Source organism: Mustela nigripes, chromosome 12, assembly GCF_022355385.1.
Source record: "Mustela nigripes isolate SB6536 chromosome 12, MUSNIG.SB6536, whole genome shotgun sequence".
NCBI classification, from domain to species: Eukaryota; Metazoa; Chordata; class Mammalia; order Carnivora; family Mustelidae; genus Mustela; species Mustela nigripes.
Window position 1 is genome coordinate 130,819,062 of NC_081568.1, and position 14,069 is coordinate 130,833,130.

Here is a 14,069-nt window from a genome sequence, read left to right on the forward strand (position 1 = left end):
AGGCAAAAAGACATCAGTTGTGAAATGCAAGAGTTCTGTTGAGACAGGGTTTGTCCCTTTGTGCGTCTTTATGAGGAAGAGTGCTTCTTGAGACTTTGAATCCTTGAGACCTGCCAATCCGAGAAGAAAAGGTGGCATTTTCCTTTAAGCTACAGGTTGCATTCTGTTCAGATCCTCAAGCATCAAGGTCAGACCCTGTTCAGAATAACTGAATGCTAATTGACTCGCAGAGAATTAATGTGCATTATCTTGTTTACACCAATGTTCTGCTGGCAGTTTGTAAATCATTCTCTCTGGCAGGCTCTGACATGGATTTGAAGTTTGTTTCTGTTTTATAGGAGTTGGGTTCATCTCTAGCTACGCTAGAGGGTTAGAGAAATTAGATGGAATGAGAGAGGGGGGACCTTTTCCCTGCACACTTCTGCATCATGAATGATCGTCACAACTGACAGGAATTGTAGAGACTGCATTTACCTCCAGGTAAGAAACAGACTGGCTGGGTAATTATGCTAACACTTTCCAGGGATTTTTTTTTTTTTTTTTTTTTACCTTTGCTGAATGTATACAGGCTCCTGCTTGCTTGAGCATCCCCTTGGCAACTAAACAACACACAAAAGCATACACAAAACACACACACACACACACACAAGTAGTCAGAGACTGGCTGGCACACTCATAAAGACCATCAAGGTGACCTCAGTGATTTGTATGGCTACTCCTTGCCATGGTCCATTTCTCAATGGAGTGGGCAGTTTTCCAAATACACAGCAGCTCTCTGTGTAGTAATCACTTCGACTTTGTTGAAACACCGAGCAGGAGATACACAGTTCCCCTCCATCTTGCTCTGCTTTTGGTCTGCATTAACTGTAATCCCACGGTTGTTTATTTTTCTTGCCACCACCTGGTTGTGCAATTTTGGGCAAGTCACTGTGCTTCAGTTTCCTTATCTATACAATTAAAGGGTTGTCCTCTTTAGCTCTGGCCAGGATTTCATGCTTTTCCCTTTGGTCCTAGGAAGCAAAATGGTTGCCAGCATCTAGACAGCTCATCTTGGACCGTAAACCTACAGGAAGCTGCCATGCTAGAGGGAAACTATTTATAGAGGCTTTTTTGGGAATTCCGGATCTGTTTCTGACTCAGTATGCTCTGAACTTCAGCAAGTCTCTTGGATCTTCCGTTTTCTCACCTGTAAAATGGAGATAAATATCCTTGCTTGCCTACCCTGCAGGGCTACGATGAGACAGTACACTACACTCAAGAAAGTGCCATCCAGGGCAGAAGGTAGCAAATGTCTGGGTGTGTCTGATCAGTCTTGGTCACCAGGGAGAGAGCATCAGGCGGTCCCAGTGGCTGAGGGTCCTCGGCCAGAGCTACTGTGCGTGTTCAGCTGAGGCCAGATGGCAGAAGCCTGTAGGGACAGCAGGATCCTGAGGAGTATCACCTTGTCAGAATTTCTACAGGAAAGTCTCAGGCTTGTGAAATGGGGATGAAGCCAGATTTAGGAATCACTGATCTGGAGATGGGGAAATCTTACTACTTTCTTGATCTCAAATTTTGTTATTCATTGTATATGACGGGCTATCCCTTCTTACCTCTGATGTCTGAAGTGTAGTCCTGACAGGGTAGAGCTTACAGGGGGGTGGTCTTCTTCCATACATAGCCTTCTTCTCAAGCTTGACAAATAAGCCTTCTGGTCTTGACTCGTGATTTTCTTGCCTATATACTAAATGGAAGAAATCTGGGACGCTAGATTCGTGTTGGACATGAACTTCCTGAGAACTGTACATCTTTTGGGAATGAGGCAAGGTTCGACTTGAGCTTTCTACTGATGGGGATTTAGGCTCTGGTGATTCATTTGCCAACCCAGCGTTGGAATGAATATTCTTCTATCTTAAAGTGTAAACTATTTTTAAATCATAAGCTGACATAATGTAAATTGATTCTTACATCTCTCCTCTGCTGTGGCTGCAGGTTTCTCCCAGGCCCTGTCAGAGTCCTCTTTGAAACACGAACCAGGGCCCAGTTGAACTTTATCCTTTGCCCTTTGGAGTGCTGCAAAGGGCAGGATGTCAGGAGGAGGAGGAGAAAAAGTAGAGGAGCCACAGGACTATGTTTCTACTTATATGGTTTTGTCACTAGTTAGAGTCTGTCTGGAGCTGACACGAGTACAGTTCTGTGCCTAAGGAACAGCTGTGGGTTGAGTTTATGCAAATTGCCTCACAAGTGACAAAGGCTTAGGCTTGGTCCTTCCCTTCATTGTTCGAGGATCCAGTTCCCCCGAGTCTGGGCTGTCTGGGTGTAAACTCAAGCTAGATATTTCAGAGCCACAGTCCCAGGCAGCTGCTATGAAGGACCTCCGAGGAGGTGGCTGGGGTGGAGGTATGCAGAGAAAAAAATGACCCCGTCTAAAATATGCGATTCCAAAGGAAAGAAGCAGAGCAAAGGCTCAGGGGGCAGACTTTGTCTTTTTTTTTGGGTCTCACTTTAGTTCTTCAGTGAAATGAGATAAGAACATCTGTCTCCTGCTAAACAGGAGCCACATTCTTTCAGGTAAGAGTGATAATGCTGGGGGAACACATTTTTGCAAACTTGCCTTAATCTATTTCTGGGGTAATGGACTTTCACAGCAGCCTCAAGTGCTGCTGTTAATAGCTTCTTGCTCCTTCCAGCAGAAATGCACTAGAGCTGTTTTCAGATGTGTGTTCACTTTGAGGAAAAGAATAACAGAACCTTCTCTGAGAGAGAGAGAGAGAGAGAATTAAAAAAAAAAAAAAATTAAACCCTTCCTTTAATCTAGCAAGAAAGAAGAAATTACCCCAGTGCATGTCCTACTCCTCTAACCAGCACTATAGGGGAAAAGCTACTTTATCCATGACCAAAAAACATTTAGGACACAGAACCTGGGCTCCAACTCCTCTATATTTCCCGGGCTGCTTTAATACAGTGAGCTTTGGACTCCAGGGAGAAAGTCTAAAAATACTAGAGCCTATTTGTTCAAAGGCAAGTTACAAAGATGGGAAAGGCCTGCTTTTGCCTTAAAGGAAGAAAGGAATATAAAATCTTAATGTTTTTATTGTTAAACTCTAAATCAAAGTCAGACCTTGGAATATTGTTCTTTATTTTTATTATAATAGGCTATGTGAAGACATGGTAACACATATTCAAATAGCACAAAAGGAAATATATTGTAAAGGTATTCTCCAGTTCCCTTCCCTGAAGTCATGTCTGATACTCTTTGCTTGCGGATCCTTTCTGGAATGTTCTCAGCATATCAAAGTGTGTGTGTGTGTGTGTGAGTGTGTGTGTGCATATTAATAGAGCTCCCTCTCCCTTCATTTAACATGACTACTTAGATTGTGCGTGCAATCTCCTGCCCCCTTGCTTTTTTCATTTTAAAAGATGCCTCAGAGATTATTTCAGATCAGGTCACAGAGCCCAGCCTTCTTCATTTTAATAGCTCTATAGAAGCCCACTGAGGTGTGTATCATAATTCACTTAACCAGCTTTCTACTGATGGGGATTTAGGCTCTTGTGATTCATTTGCCAACCCAGTATTGGAATGAATATTCTTCTATCTTAAAGTGTAAACTATTTTTAAATCATAAGCTGACATAATGTAAATTGATTCTTATATCTCTCCTCCGCTGTGGCTGCAGGTTTCTCCCAGGCCTGGCAGAAAACTTCAGCAGACTATTGTATTTTATTTTTTGAAATATTAACTATAGATCAGAGTGCTGTGCTGATTTCTGGAGGTGGGATTTCCCTCTGGTTTAGTTTAGCTGGTACCAACCTAGCCAGGGAAGAGAGTATGTTTACGCAAAGCTACTAGATCAGTTACTGAGCAAATAAGACCCTTTCTGCTATAATAGTAAGGTCACAAAAGTCATCTTAACAGCCTGAGGAAATCAATTCCAACAATAGTCTAGGAACCACCTCTGACGCAGAGCTTTCTGGATGCACAGAATTTCTGCCTCTGCATTCATAAGGTCATACATATGTATGTACCAGAACTCAGGGCTCCCTAGGGCTCTGGTTTTCAACTCTGAATAAACAGAAATTGGAACACATTTGGAATGAGACTGAAGGCTCTGGGAATATTGGAGCTTTGTGCTTTTATTTTTTAACTAGCAAGCATGTTTTGGGGATGGATAAACAGGGATCGAGCTGCATTGGGATGGTGAGGTACTCCTTCTACCCATCAGATGCAGGCCCATGCGAACATAACCGAGGTCTCCTTTAAAAGCTGTAAACTGGGGCACCTGGGTGGCTCAGTGGGTTAAAGCCTCTGCCTTCAGCTCAGGTCATGATCCCAGGGTCCTGGGATCGAGCCCCGCTTCGGGCTCTCTGCTCTGTGGATAAGCCTGCTTCCTCCTCTCTCTCTCTCTGCCTGCCTCTCTGCCTACTTGTGATATCTCTCTCTGTCAAATAAATAAATAAAATCTTAAAAAAAAAATAAAAGCTACAAGCTTCCCATTCAGAGTAGAATTGCCAGAGAAGCTTCATCCTTTGATTTGTTCTTTGATTGATAATGGAAAAAGGAAACAATATTGGGAAGGGGGCAGGCAGTACCTAGGTAGTGAGAAGAACACAGGTTGAGAGTTAGATGACCCGACGTTATTAGTTCTAGTACTGCATGATTTCATTTATGACCAAGTCAGAAAGCACAGGTCCCAGTTAAGTAAAAAAAGGAAATATAATCCTTCTACAGGATTGTCGTGACTCAGGTGTAAAAAGCATCCATGGACCCAGTCTCTCTTTAACTTTCAAGTTTTTAGTTTTCTCTGTGTCAACTTTATTCTCAGTCTCCAAATGGTGTACAGTGGGTGCCAGTAGCCCCTGTCCTGAATCTTCCCAGGCTCAAGGCTGCCAGACAGGGAAACTCCTTTTTCCCTAAGAGTTTAAAAAGGATGACTAAGGATCTAAGGTTGGAGTGCTCTTACCAACTGCATGGGAATGGATACAGGGTGCTTCTGAATTCATTAATGCCCAAAACAGCCTCTCACTAATGGGCACATGGCTTTGGTTCACTTAATTTCTTATTGTCTAACTTTCTTTCTTCATAAAATATGGTCAGACTTAAACTTTTCTTGTGAACTCCTCCAGTTCTAAACTAATTTCCTTTCTTCCTTGCATCTTTTGCTTTTTCACATTTATTGAACACTTATTCTAGACAGGCAATCTCGTGGTTCCTGTCCTTGACTGTTTGTATTTTTTAATATGTATAAGAAACAGATATGTATCTAAAAACATATGTCATCTGGGGCACCTGGGTGGTTCAGTGGGCCTCTGCCTTCGGCTCAGGTCATGATCCCAGGGTTCTGGGATCAAGCCCCACATCGGGCTCTCTGCTCAGCAGGGAGCCTGCTTCTTCCTCTCTCTGCCTGCTTCTCTGCCTACTTGTGATCTCAATCTGTCAAATAAAACACACACACACACAAACATGTCTTCTAATAAACATAAGTATAAAGCGCATGGGGAACACAGAAGAGGGAGCAGTTAGTTGTGACCATAACATCTGAATCTAGTTTGCAACTTGACTAGACTTCTTCAGTGTCCATGGTGCCAACATTAGGAGGCTGGGCACATGGAATAGAAGGGTGAAGTTGGAATTACTGGCAAGGAGGAAAGTTCAGTGGCAAACTCAGCCATGCTTATGTATGGAGTTACTAGAGTCATCTCTGTTATTCCATTGGTAGTGCCCAGAGATGGTTGAGGACAATCTAGAGACAGATCCAAAGGCACTGGCCAAATGAAGAGTGGACAAGTGTGATTTCTGAGCATCAAGAAACTGAGTTAGGAAATAAATGCTGAAAGATAATTAGGCTATCCTATCTGCAATTAGCTTATAATTCTAATTCTAATAAGAGATTGTCAAAGAACAAAACAAATCGAACTTCATTAAGCCCAACTAAACCAGGCCACCACCATCAGTCACACCAGGAAACAGCACAGCGAGTTGTATGAAGTTGGAAATCAGTGGACACAGGGGATTGGAATTTTTTTTTCCCCCTAAAATCTTGAAACCTGGGAGAGTCTCCCTTGTGATGGATTGTGTGTTTATACCTGAAGTCAGAGGAATAAATTAGAAGACCTCTTAAAGCCCTAGGGTCCTCACATTTTAATATTTGGCTTTACCTTGATGGCTGTTCTATGAAGTGACTTTACCCCGAATGAAAAATTGCTGCTGTATAGTAGTTGATGCTGATTCAGGAGACATGGGCCTGGGAACTGTTTTAAAGAATACAAAGAGAATTCCATTCGCTCTAAATTGGGACAGAAAATAGCAACCAGAATATATATATATATATATATATATATATATATATATATATATATATATGTTCTCCTTGAGCATATTCTCCTTGGGAATGCCAGAAGGCAGCCCAGGGAGGATCAGTGCAAAGACAGGAACTGTGGAAACAGAAAGGAGTTAATCAGGGTTGAAAGACTGACTACTCTGACTTCCCTTTCTAATCCAGTTCTCTAAAGCACATTCTTAAGAGTGTGTGTGTATGTGTATGTATTTTATATATATATATATATATATATATATATATATATATACATAAAATATTCTTATATATATTATATATTTATATAAAATTCCCTTTTCTAGGCAGAGTTAATTGCAGTTTTATTTCAGAAAAAGGGTGCCTTACTTTACCCTTTAAAGTCCCTTCTGGACTATTGTGAATTTATTAGAATGCCATAGGCATTAAATAGTGTCAGGAAACTGTGTGTTCTTGGTGCTCATGTAAAATGGAGAAAAAAAACTGTTTCAAAGAGAAGAAATAAAAAAGGGTCTTTCCTATTCAGTGTTTACTTTTCACAGGAATACAAATGTTTAGCATTGTTGTGATTTTCACACTGAAGATGAATGTCAGTTTACTGCAAAGATGTGAATTAATTCTTGAAGTAATTTCAAGAATTAATTGGTAGTCTAATACTCAAAATGAATTTTCAAATGTATATTAGAAAAAGCATGCTGTACTAGGCCCCATGAAGAATGTTAAAGACATTGTCACCCCTGTGTCAGGGGGCTTCTAGGGTAATGGAAGATAAGGTTTAGACTGATGTAGGCACAATATATTCTAAGAGACTTCCAAGGAAAGAAAACTCTGTCAGGATTAATTCTAAAGATGGTAGTGAAATTTAGTACGGACCCTGAAACAAGTGTAGATTTTCTGACAAGGAAGGAGCATCGTGAGCAAAGAGACAGGTGGGAAGCACAAGAGGTAACAGCAGGTTACACATGGAGTGGGTACGACTGACAAGGACTTAACTAGCAGTAAGGAAGGAACAGCAAAAAGCTATGTGGAAATCTCTGGTTCACCTTAGGGGATGGAAAGGGATCGACTCATCAGAAAGCATGGGCTAAATGGCTTTGCGCTGAGTCCTTGCTGCTGGACAATTAATTACACTGCATTGTGGTAGAAGACGGTAGAAGGACCATAAAGGAGTTAGCTCTCTGGGACCATCAGGGTTCTTATGTTTGAGTCACATTCTAATAATTTGGGGGGCTTGTTCCTCAAGCACAAACTCCTGGTCATACTGCCAACATGAGCTCCCATTCCTCTCCTGTATGATAGGAGTAGTGTCCTTCCATTGAGTATCATCTTTGTCACGTGCTCTGACTTGTGATCACCAACCAAGTAGACTGGAGCTCATAGAATTTAAGCAGCTGTGCTCAAGTAATAGGGATGCCAAGGTCAGAGCCAGGACTCAAACTCGCCAGCCATGTGAGTGATCTACCTTTGAAGTGGATCCTCCAGACCCAGTCAAACCTTTGGATGAATAGAGCCCCACCTGACCTAAGACTGAAACCTCATCAAAGACCATAAATAAAAAAGCCAAGTCCTCACTCGATTCAAGAGAAAAAGCAGCAGAGATAAAAATGACTGCTTTTGTTTAAGAAGTCACATGAAATGTCCTAAGGATATCAGTGAGACCTCTTTCTTTCCCCAACCCTGTCTGTTCTTGTCCAGTAGGGTCACAAAGTGCCTATTGTGTTAGGGTTAGAGGTTGGCTTTCGGCTGAGCAAAACGGGATTTCTAATCACCAAGGCTGACTGGGGTACAGCCACTGCTGAGTGCCCAACCTTTTGACAGCAGACCAACCCTCAAGTTCCTGTGATAGCACAGTGCTCCAGGGGAATTAGTTAGCTGCTTACATGGGACCACTTCCATCATGGAAGAGACACATTGTTCTTATTAGGGTAGACACTAACTCTGGGTACTGATTTGCTTTCCCTGCCAGAACTACCATTCATTGCCTTAAGGCATGTCTTATTCACTGTCATGGTGCATTAGTTTTCAGTGTCGCATAACAAATTACCTGAAACTTATTGGCTTAAAACAACACTCATTTATTATCCCACGGTTTCTGTGGGTCAAGATTGTGGGCATTGCTTATCTTGGTTCTCTGCTGTCTCAACAGTGTGCAAAGTGTAGTCAGTCTGTGTTTTTGTCTGCAGGTTCGGCTAGGGAAGAATCTACTTCTAGTCTCATTTGGCTTATTACTGGCTGTAATCTGGAGGATATCTGAGGTCTTAGAGGTTGCATGCCATTCTGTATCATGCGGCTCACTCTATAGGCAGTTCAAAATATGACTATTTACTTTTCAAGGCCAAGAGGAGGATCTCTTTCTCCAGTGTGTTAAGATAAATCTTACATTATGAAATATGATCCTGAGAGTAATATTCCATCACCTTTGTCATAGCTGCAAAGGCCTTTGCATCAAAGGTAACATATTTATAGGTTCTAGAATTAGAATGTGGGCATGTTTGGATAGCTATTACTCTGTCTACTTCAGGGCTTCTAGATGCCGTGACACTTCTCACCATGAGGAGAATAGACCATACAACGAAGAATTCTCTGGCACAAAATATCAATAACATTGAAGGTGAGACACTCAACTTAAGGGTAATTTATTACATGGTATTATTAAGGCATTAGCTGAATATTGTGCTAATAATGATGATTCCCTAAAATTCTCCCAGTCTTAGTGAATGTTGCAGGAAAAGCAAAGAGTTAAGAGTCATCAGACTTATTTTTAAACCCAAGATCGATTATTTATTAAATATCTGGAGGGGGCACATTGGTGGCTCAGTCAATGAAAGTGTCTGTCTTTGGCTCAAGTCATGATCCCAGGGTCCTGGGATGGAGCACAGAGTCAGGCTTCCTGCTCAGTGGGGCATCTACTTCTTTCTCTGCCCCTTCTGCCTGCCCCCAGGTGTGTTCTTTCTTTTTCTCTCAAGTAAATAAATAAAATCTCTTTAAATAAATAAATAAATGAACAAACAAATAAATAAATACATATCTGGAGTACAGAAAATCTAGCCCTAAATCTCAGCTTACTCATTTATAAAATGGAAACAAGGGGCACCAGGGTGGCTAAGTGGGTTAAAGCCTCTGCCTTTGGCTGGGGTCATGATCCCAGGGTCTCTCTGCTCAGTAGGGAGCCTGCTTCCCCCCCTCTCTCTGCCTGCTTGTGATCTCCTTCTGTCAAATAAATAAATAAAATCTTTAAAAATATATATAAAATGGAAACAATAATACACTAGCTCATAGAGTTGCTCTAAGGTTTACAAGATCTTATATACCTAAGAGATATTTGTAAGGAGATACACAAAACCAAGATATATTTTATTATTTGGATTACAGGAATTTTAACAAAAATTACATTAGGATATCACATTGTTATTATAGGACTAATAAAAACAGTTCAAAATGTTTACCACCTGATTTTATAGATTTCTTTAACCTATTACATATTGACACAGAAATGACTACCATTTTATAAAAAAAATCACTGATATATTTAATTAGAAGAAAAATCCTAAAACATACACATACATAGAACACAATTATATAAATCATATATATACATGTTATGTATCATTGAAAATCAGTGTTATTTTAACTAAAAAGTTTGGATTCTCTCAACTAAAGACTGGCTTCTTTAAACTCTTTTACTTCTTTTTGCTTGGTAATATTAGTTTTGATATATACATACATATAATTTCTTTAGGGGATATTGGATATAATAAGTTAACAAAGCCAAAAGGACATGCGTAGTTTTAGGACCACATGTAAAAGAGCACAACAGGTCAAGAAGGTGAGATTCTACAAGAAAATTGTAGAATGTGTCCTTTTTTGACTCAGGATGAAATTTGGTCGAAGGCACACAGGTACACAGTTGCTAGGACTGAACTGTGCAGGCCTCGTCCCTAATTACTTTCACGACAGGCCTCTTTCCTGTCTTACCAATACCAGATTGAAAACAAGACTCAGGCAAACAAAGCCAGTATGAAGAGCAAACCAACTTGTCCTGTAGGGGCTTCAGTTTGGAGAGAAGTTGAGGAAAGGTTGTACAGCTGAAAAGGATGTGATTTAAAAAAGGGTGGGGGTAGAAATTTCGGGTTTATTTAAATAAGGGTTTTCTCAGCCTACATGCTTCTGTACCTATAAACATTATTCTGTCTCCCGTTGACCTGATTCCCTCTCTGTCAAAGCAACCTACCTACACAGCCTACAACACACGAAGCTCCATGTTTCTGGGACCCCGACACTCCATGGAGAGTATCTGTGAATTGACATTTTCCACTCTGTGCTCCAGTAATGGTGCTTGTGTTTCACCAAGATCTTGGGGTACCATTGTGAATTTCCCGCCTTTGTTAAGGCAAGTATATTTCAAATGTGCCACTCTTTTGAAGAGGAGGCAGTGTGCACAGATAGATTCCCTCTTCTCCCCTAGGTAATGGTGAATGCACAGTGATATTATTAACTTTTGATGCAAGATTTTTCTTAATTTATGTTCATAGGTGACCAACATTCTTCTTCACCTTTTTTTTTTTTTTTTTTTTTTTTTTAATTCAGATAACCCCAAGTCTCTGTCTAGTCTGGAAAATGAAGTGCTCTTTTGAGCACATAATCTTGCCTAGAATATGTAAATCAGCATGCTGTCTGGGCTAGGCATTAAGAATGCCTCTGACTGAGACTGAACAGAATGAAAATCTGGAAGGAGGCTCTTTGGGGCTTTTAACTCTCAAGAGCAAGAAAATTTGATTTTGAAGTTCAGTGTTTTTGAACTTGAATGTTTTTGGACTTAAACTTGCAAGTAAATTTAATCTCTGATGTTTTCTCTCTGGGAATGTGATAATAGGAAGCGGTTTATATTGAATCTTGGTCCATCTCTATGTTGGCAGTTTATTATTCAAGTGTCTTCATGTTGGCATTTCATATCATTGCAGGATTTAGGATTTGCTGTTTTGGATAATGTGGCTAGAAGTAACTTGAGAACCAACATAGAGAAGAGACTTTTATTTCCAGCCTTGAGTACACAGTGGAATTGATTTAATTAATCCTCTTTTCTGACCAATTCCAGAATATACTGGACTCAAATCTAAGCTGTGCACAAGTTGTCCCTGGATAAAACACAAAAGAGCAGTGGCTGGCCTTGGGAGAGTGGTCTAATGAAGATGGGAGCAGGGCTCTGCCCTGAAGGCTTACTCTCCTGCCCTGAGAGGGAAAATCTCAGCCCTGGTTGACCACAGGCTTAATGATTAAGCTCAGTAGTTAAGAGAATGAAAAACTAGTGACTGCAAGTAGCAAACACTTCCTGAGGTTTTCTTCCATAAAGAGGGAGCAGAGAAAGTGTTACTCTTTCTCCTTTATACCTTCTACCCCAGCATAAGGAAGGAGAATTCATCATATATTTTAGATATAAATCCTGTGTCTTAAGTGTGATTTCATGCTTCCTTTCAGTCTGTGTTTTGATTTTTCATTCTCTTAACAGACTATCACAGAGTAAAATTTTTAATATTAATGAAGCCTAATTCTTTATGGCTCATGATTTTAGCATAATGTCTATGGGCACTTCACCAAACTCTAGGTCATGGGTATGTTTCCTTTTTTTTCTTCTATAAGTTTTATAATTTTATGTTTACATTTATATCTGTGATCTACTTGGAATTAGTTTTTGTATAAATAAGCTTAGGTCAAAGGTCACATTTTTTTCCTGCATACTGGTGTGTAATTGCTCCAGTACGATTTGTTGAAAAGATCCTAATTTATCCATTAAATTTTGCATATCTTTGTCAAAAATCAGATTGCCACAACTGTGTAGGAATATTTCTGGACTTTCTCTTCTGTTCCATTGGTTTGTTTGCTATTCCCTCACCAGTAGCACTCTATCTTTGGTAAAGTGTCAGATTCACTTCCTTCAACATATTTTTTTCTTTTTCCAGAATTGTTTAGCTATTCTAGCTTCTTTATTGTTTCATATAAATTTTTAGAACCAGTTTGTTCTATAAAATATTATTCTAAAAAATGTGGTGTTCTAAGATTTGAGGTTTTTTCCCCCAGGAATATATAGATGAGTTTGGGAAGAACTGACATCTTTATTATATTGAATCTTCTAATCCATGATTATGATATATCTCTTTATTTAGGTCATCATTTAATTCTTCTTTAGAATTTTAAGGATTTTTTTTTAAAGACACATTTATTCAGCGTCATGATCAGACTATTACATTTAGCAATCAACAGCATGGGTGCAAAAAAAAAAAAAATCTACATTAAAACTCTTTGTTGGAATGCTTTACACTTTCCACAGAACAGAAACTAAAATAACCTGTTATACAATTAGTCACAAATACAGTCCTCGAGTTTTTTTGCCCATACACATGAGTATTGTCTAAAACATGTCTTCTCTGTAGCAGCTAGGCCCTGCCACCACTGTGCTTGGCTGAGTTCACAAATCTGTTGTAACCGGTAGCTTCCCTGTCACTTCTCTGGCTCTCCTCTCCTGCTAAGCTTTGTTTCCTACCAGTAATTAAAACCTTCTGCCACTGCCGTAGCTGCTGCTGCTGCTGGAACCAACATAGCCACCTTGGTTTCGTGGTTTGGCGAAGTATTGGCCTCCACCACCATAAGGGCCAGAGCTTCTGCCTCCAAAATTGCCTCCTTTCATGGGTCCAGAATTTGAGGATTGATGGTTGTAATTGCCAAAATCATTATAGCTTCCGCCACCTCCAAAGTTGCTTCCATCATTACCAAATCCGTTATAGCCATCCCCACTGCCACCATATCCACCACCACCTCGACTGCCACCAAAGCCACCTGGACCACTGAAGTTTCCTCCATGACCAATGTTGTCATTCCCACCAAAACCACCTCCACAACCACCACCAAAGTTTCCAGAACCACTTCGACCTCTTTGGCTGGATGAGGCACTAGCCATCTCTTGCTTAGAGAGCGCTTTCCTTACTTCACAGTTGTGGCCATTCACAGTATGGTATTTTTGAATGACAATCTTGCATACAGAATCATGGTCATCAAATGTTATAAAAGCAAAACCCCTCTTTTTGCCACTGCCTCGGTCAGTCATGATCTCAATCACTTCGATTTTCCCCTACTGTTCGAAATAATCTCTTAGATGACGTTCTTCAGTGTCTTCTTTAATGCCACCAATAAAAATCTTTTTCACAGTTAAGTGGGCACCAGGTCTTTGAGAATCTTCTCTTGAGACAGCCCTCTTTGGTTCCACAACTCTTCCATCCACCTTGTGTGGCATTCATGGCTGCATCCACCTCCTCCACAGTGGCATATGTGACAAACCCAAAGCCTCTAGAGCGCTTGGTGTTCAGATCTCTCATTACCACACAGTCCGTAAGTGTTCCCCATTGCTCAAAATGGTTCCTCAGACTCTCATCGGTTGTTTCAAAGCTCAGACCTCCGATGAAGAGCTTCCGCAGCTGTTCAGGCTCTTTGGGAGACTCTGACTTAGACATGACGGCGATGGGAGGGGAGACTTTAACGATGCTTACTCGGCGGCATCCACGGGCAGAAGGGAATTTTAAGGATTTTTAATAAGAGCTCTTTTTTTCTAGATTTATAACATTGGTATTTAATTTTTTGCAACTAGAAATGGTATTGTTTTTAAGTTTCCAATTATTCATTGCTAGTATATGTGATTGATTTTTGTGTGCTGAATTTTTATCCTGTGATTTTATTAAACTCAGTAATTCTGGTAGCTTTCTTGTAGATTCTTAGGGATTTTCCACATAG

General features: G+C 40.3%; 1 long non-coding RNA gene and 1 pseudogene across 2 annotated transcripts in view; one reads left to right on the top strand and one right to left on the bottom strand.

The window, feature by feature from the left end:
- Positions 1–324: 324 nt before the first annotated feature.
- The window catches only part of LOC132028014 (uncharacterized), a 186,518-nt gene continuing 172,773 nt past the window's right edge, over positions 325–14,069 (top strand). Inside the window, exon 1 of one of the 2 annotated variants that reach the window (XR_009407314.1) lies at positions 325–480. This is a non-coding gene — a long non-coding RNA (uncharacterized LOC132028014). Of the gene's footprint in view, positions 481–2,346; positions 2,551–14,069 lie in introns of those variants that run through there. The other variant, XR_009407316.1, reaches the window with a different exon arrangement.
- Positions 12,835–13,829, bottom strand: LOC132028013 (heterogeneous nuclear ribonucleoprotein A1-like; annotated as a pseudogene).